The sequence below is a fragment of the Arachis stenosperma genome, chromosome 4 (assembly GCF_014773155.1).
Source record: "Arachis stenosperma cultivar V10309 chromosome 4, arast.V10309.gnm1.PFL2, whole genome shotgun sequence".
In the NCBI taxonomy this organism is placed as follows: Eukaryota; Viridiplantae; Streptophyta; class Magnoliopsida; order Fabales; family Fabaceae; genus Arachis; species Arachis stenosperma.
In genome coordinates, this window is record NC_080380.1 from 132,826,246 (window position 1) to 132,832,911 (window position 6,666).

The window sequence follows — 6,666 nt, forward strand, 5'->3', positions numbered from 1 at the left end:
CGCTTTTTGGCATTGTTTTTAGTATGTTTTTAGTAGTTTTAGTTGAGTTCTTAGTATATTTTTATTAGTTTTTAGTTAAAATTCACTTTTCTGGACTTTACTATGAGTTTGTGTGTTTTTCTGTGATTTCAGGTATTTTCTGGCTGAAATTGAGGGACCTGAGCAAAAATCTGATTCAGAGACTGAAAAGGACTGCAGATGCTGTTGGATTCTGACCTCCCTGCATTCGAAGTAGATTTTCTGGAGCTACAGAAGCCCAATTGGCGCGCTCTCAACGGCGTTGGAAAGTAGACATCCTGGGCTTTCCAGCAATATATAATAGTCCATACTTTGCCCAATATTTGATGGCCCAAACCGGCGTTCAAAGTCACCTACAGAAATTCCAGCGTTAAACGCCGGAACTGGCACCTAAATGGGAGTTAAACGCCCAAACTGGCATAAAAGCTGGCGTTTAACTCCAAGAGAAGTCTCTACACGAAAATGCTTCATTGCTCAGCCCAAGCACACACCAAGTGGGCCCGGAAGTGGATTTTTATGTCATTTACTCATCTTTGTACACCTTAGGCTACTAGTTTTCTATAAGTAGGACCTTTTACTATTGTAATAGATATAGAGAGTCTTTTGATCATGTTTTGATGAATGAACTCACTTTGGGAGGCTGGCCATTCGGCCATGCCTAGACCTTGTTCTTATGTATTTTCAACGGTGGAGTTTCTACACACCATAGATTAAGGTGTGGAGCTCTGCTGTACCTCGAGTATTAATGCAATTACTATTGTTCTTCCATTCAATTCCGCTTGTTCTTTATCCAAGATATCACTTGTTCTTCAACATGATGAAGGTGATGATCCGTGACACTCATCATCATTCTCACTCATGAACAAGGTGACTGACAACCACTTTTGTTCTACAAGCAACCAAGGCTCTAGTGAATATCTCTTGGATTCTTTAATCGGAATCTTCGTGGTATAGGCAGGACTTGATGGCGGCATTCAAGAGAATCCGGAAGGTCTAAACCTTGTCTGTGGTATTCTGAGTAGGATTCAATGATTGAATGACTGTGACGTGCTTCAAACTTTAACCTGCTGGGCGTTAGTGACAGACGCAAAAGAGGGATTCTATTCCAGTAGGAGCGGGAACCAAACCGGTGATTGGCCGTACTGTGACAGAGTACGTTAGCATTAGCTTTCACTGCGAGGATGGGAGGTAGCCATTGACAACGGTGAAACCCTACACGAGCTTGCCATGGAAAGGAGTAAGAAGGATTGGATGAAGGCAGTAGGAAAGCAGAGAGACGGAAGGGAAGGCATCTTCATACGCTTGTCTGAAGCTCTCACCAATGATATACATAAGTATCTCTATCTCTATCTTTATGTTATTTTCGTTCATCACCATATCCATTTGAGTCTGCCTGACTAAGATTTACAAGATGACCATAGCTTGCTTCATACCACCAATCTCCGTGGGATCGACCCTTACTCGCGTAAGGTTTATTACTTGGACGACCCAGTGCACTTGCTGGTTAGTTGTGCGAAGTTGTGTTTATGCCATGGTATTGAGCACCAAGTTCTTGGAGCCATTACTAGGGATTTTTTATGTTTTGAAAAGTATTGATCACAATTTCGTGCACCAAGTTTTTGGCGCCGTTGCCGGGGAATTAAATGTCCTAACTACAGTTTCGCATTTGTTCCCTGCAATAACAGTGCCATGTTTTGATCCGGCAACAACACCAAGTTTTTGGCGCCGTTGCCGGGGATTGTTCTTGTGTATGGACAACTGACGGTTCATCTTGTTGCTTAGATTAGGCATTTATTTTTTTTTCGAAATTCTTGAAGATGAATTCTAGAGTTTCATGATGATTTGCTGAAATCTGGCTGGCTGTAAAGCCATGTCTAATTTCATTGGACCGAGGTTTCAACTTATCATCACAGGAGCTTGTTCATCTTGCTTTTGGAGCAGTGATCTGCTAAGGCTTGGCTGGCCTTTGGCCATGTCTAGTGTTTTGGACCGAAGCTTTCTTTGAAAGCTTGGCTGGCTGTGAAGCCATGTCTAATTCCTGGACCGAAGCCTTAGACTAGCATTGCACTGATCCCTGGAATTCTCATTAAGAATTTTGATGTTTTCACTTAATTTTCGAAAAACACAAAAAAAAAATAAAAATTAGAAAATCATAAAAACCAAAAAGATTTTATGTTTCTTGCTTGAGTCTAGTGTCTCATCTTAAGTTTGGTGTCAATTGCATGCATTCATTCTTGTGTCTTAAGGATCTTCAAGTAATTTTTGATGATTTCTTACTCTGATCTTTGAATTCTATTGACTTGAGTGTTTATGTGTCTCATATAGTGTCAGTAGTATACAAACTGCTAAGTTTGGTGTCTTGCATGCATTGTTATTTGATTCTTGTTGCATTTTGATTGTTAAAAATCCAAAAATATTTTTAATTTGTGTCTTTTCAAGTCAATAATACAGAGAATTGAAGATTCAGAACATACTGCAGAGGAATTATACAGAAAAAGCTGGGCATTCGAAAATGCCCAGTGAAGAAGGCAGACTGGCGTTTAAACGCCAGCCAGGGTACCTGGTTGGGCGTTTAACGCCCAAAAAGGGTGCATTTTGGGCGTTAAACGCCAGAATGGATACCATTCTGGGCGTTTAACGCCAGGATGGTGCTAGGGGGAAGATTTTGTTTTCAAAATCAATTTTTTTTCAAGTTTTCAAAGTTTTTCAAAATCAAATCTTTTTCAAATCAAATCTTTTCAATCAAATGTTTTCAAAATTAATTTCTTTCCTTTTTCAAAGATACTTACTAACAATTAATGATTTGATTGAACATTTTTTGCCTTTTCTGTTGAGGAAGGTTTTATGTTTGAATCATATCTTTTCTTGTTAGGCAAGTCATTAATTTTTCAAATCAAATCCTTTTAAAATTGTTTTCAAATCATATCTTTTAAAATTGTTTTCAAATCACATCTCTTTAAAACCAATCATATCTTCTTAACCACATCTTTTTCAAAATAGTTTTCAATCAAATCTTTCTGATTTCTAATTTAAAAATTTTTTTCAAAAATCACTTGGTTTCCTTTCCACTTTGATTTTCGAAAATCAATTAAGTGTTTTTCAAAATGTTTTCAAAATATTTTTAATTGAATTTTCGAAAATCTTCTCCCCTCCTTCTCACATCCTTCTATTTATGGAGTACCACTCCTTCTCAATGCACAATTCGAACCTTATCTAAGTAAAGTTCGAATTCTTCTTCTCCTTCTTCTTTCTATTTCTCTTTTCCTCTGACACCTCAAGGAATCTCTATACTGTGACATAGAGGATTCCACATTTTCTTGTTCTCTTCTCTTTCATATGAGCAGGAGCAGAGACAAAGGCATTCTTGTTGAAACTGACCCTGAACCCGAAAGGACCTTGAAGAGAAAGCTAAGAGAAGCCAAAGCACAACTCTCTTTAGAGGACCTGACCGAATTCTTCAAAGAAGAAGAACACATGGCAGCCGAAAACAACAATAATGCAAACAATGCAAGGAAGGTGCTGGGTGACTTTACTGCACCTACTCCCGACTTCTATGGGAGAAGCATCTCTATCCCTGCCATTGGAGCAAACAACTTTGAGCTTAAACCTCAATTAGTTTCTCTAATGCAACAGAATTGCAAGTTCCATGGACTTCCAATGGAAGATCCTCATCAGTTCTTAGCTGAATTCTTGCAAATCTGTGACACAGTCAAGACTAATGGGGTAGACCCTGAGGTCTATAGACTGATGCTATTCCCTTTTGCTGTAAGAGACAGAGCTAGAATATGGTTGGACTCTCAACCTAAAGAAAGCCTGGACTCTTGGGAAAAGCTAGTCAATGCCTTCTTGGCAAAGTTCTTTCCACCACAAAGATGGAGTAAGCTTAGAGTGGAAGTCCAAACCTTCAGACAGAAGGATGGAGAATCCCTCTATGAAGCTTGGGAAAGATACAAACAATTAATCAGAAAATGTCCTTCTGACATGCTTTCTGAATGGAGCATCATAGGTATTTTCTATGATGGTCTCTCTGAACTATCTAAGATGTCCTTAGATAGCTCTGCTGGAGGATCTCTTCATCTGAAGAAGATGCCTACAGAGGCTCAAGAACTAATTGAAATGGTTGCAAATAACCAATTCATGTACACTTCTGAGAGAAATCCTGTGAACAATGGGACAAGTCAGAAGAAAGGAGTTCTTGAGATTGATACTCTGAACGCCATTTTGGCTCAGAATAAAATATTGACTCAACAAGTCAATTTGATTTCTCAAAGTCTGTCTGGAATGCAAAATGCACCAAGCAGTACTAAGGATGCTTCATCTGAAGAAGAAGCTTATGATCCTGAGAACCCTTCAATGGAAGAGGTGAATTACCTAGGAGAACCCTATGGTAACACCTATAATTCTTCATGGAGAAATCACCCAAATCTCTCATGGAAGAATCAAGAGAGGCCTCAACAAGGTTTCAATAATAATGGTGGAAGAAACAGGCTTAGCAATAGCAAGCCTTTTTCATCATCTTCTCAGCAACAGACAGAGAGTTCTAAGCAGAATACCTCTGACTTAGCAACCATGGTCTCTGATCTAATCAAAACCACTCAAAGTTTCATGAATGAAACAAGGTCCTCCATCAGAAATTTGGAAAGGACAAGTGGGACAGCTGAGCAAGAAAGTTACTGAACTCCCTCCTAGTACTCTCCCAAGCAATACAGAAGAAAATCCAAAAGGAGAGTGCAAAGCCATAAACATGGCCGAATTTGGAGAGGAAAGAGAGGAGGTGGACGCCACTGAGAAAGATCTCAATGGGCGTGCACCAACCTCCTTTGAGTTCCCCAATGAGGAACCATGGGAATCTGAGGCTCAAAATGAGACCATAGAGATTCCATTGGACTTACTTCTGCCTTTCATGAGCTCTGATGAGTATTCTTCCTCTGAAGAGGATGAGTATGTCACTGAAGAGCAAGTTGCTAAATATCTTGGAGCAATCATGAAGCTAAATGACAAGTTATTTGGAAATGAGACTTGGGAAGATGAATCTCCCTTGCTCACCAAAGAACTGGATGACTTGTCTAGGCAGAAATTACCTCAAAAGAGACAAGATCCTGGGAAGTTTTCAATACCTTGTACCATAGGCACCATGACCTTCAAGAAGGCCTTGTGTGACTTAGGGTCAAGTGTGAACCTCATGCCTCTCTCTGTAATGGAGAAGCTAGGGATCTTTAAGGTACAAGCTGCAAGAATCTCACTAGAGATGGCAGACAACTCAAGAAAACAAGCTCATGGACTTGTAGAGAATGTTTTGGTAAAAGTTGAAAACCATTACATCCCTACTGATTTCATAGTCCTAGAGACTGGGAAGTGCATGGATGAATCCATCATCCTTGGCAGACCCTTCCTAGCCACAGCAAAGGCTGTGATTGATGTTGATAGAGGTGAATTAATCATTCAAGTGAATGAAGAATCCCTTGTGTTTAAGGCTCAAGGATACCCCTCTGTCACCATGGAGAAGAAGCATGAAGAGCTTCTCTCAAATCAGAGACAAACAGAGCCCCCACAGTCAAACTCTAAGTTTGGTGTTGGGAGGCCACAACCAAACTCTAAGTTTGGTGTTGAACCCCCACATTCAAACTCTAAGTTTGGTGTTGGGAGGTTCCAACATTGCTCTGAGAAAATGTGAGGCTCCATGAGAGTCCTCTGTCAAGCTACTGACATTAAAGAAGCGCTTGTTGGGAGGCAACCCAATGATTATATTTTATATATTTTCTTTTGTTATTTTATGTTTTTTTGTAGGTTGATGATCATAAGAAGACACAAAATCAATTGAAAAAGCAAAAACAAAATGAAAAACAGGAAGAAAAACAGCACACCCTGGAGGAAAAACTCACTGGCGTTTAAACGCCAGTGAGGCTAGCAGTTGGGCGTTTAACGCCCAGTCTGGCACCATTCTGGGCGTTTAACGCCAGAAAGGGGCACCAGACTGGCGTTAAACGCCAGGAAAGGGCAAGAACCTGGCGTTAAAGGCCAGAAATGGGCACCAGCCCGGCGTTTAACGCCAGAATTGGCACAGAACGCAAATTTTCTTGCCACTTGGTGCAGGGATGACTTTTCCTTGACACCTCAGGATCTGTGGACCCCACAGGATCCCCACCAACCCCACCACTCTCTCTTTCTCTTCACCACTCACATCCATCCCTCATAAAACCCACCCATAATGGCCGAACCACAAAGCCATCTCCCTCTCCTCCATTTTTTCTTCTTCTACTCTCTTCTTTCTTCTTTTGCTCGAGGACGAGCAAACCTTTTAAGTTTGGTGTGGTAAAAGCATTGCTTTTTGTTTTTCCATAACCATTTATGGCATCCAAGGCCGGAGAAACCTCTAGAAAGAGGAAAGGGAAGGCAAAAGCTTTCACCTCCGAGTCATGGGAGATGGAGAGATTCATCTCAAGGGATGCACTTTCCTCCACAAGACTATTGGGAGCAACTGAACACCTCCCTAGGAGAATTAAGTTCCAACATGGGACAACTAAGGGTGGAGCACCAAGAACATTCCATCCTCCTCCATGAAATTAGAGAAGATCAAAGAATCATGAGAGAGGAGCAACAAAGACAAGGAAGAGACATTGAGGAGCTCAAGCACTCCATAAGACCTTC

At 40.7% G+C, this 6,666-nt stretch overlaps 1 non-coding gene across 1 annotated transcript; it reads right to left on the reverse strand.

Moving 5' to 3' along the window:
- Positions 1-3,897: 3,897 nt before the first annotated feature.
- Positions 3,898-4,005, reverse strand: LOC130978679 (small nucleolar RNA R71). The gene has a single exon (XR_009086298.1). It is a non-coding gene; the product is annotated as a small nucleolar RNA R71 (small nucleolar RNA).
- Positions 4,006-6,666: the final 2,661 nt, after the last annotated feature.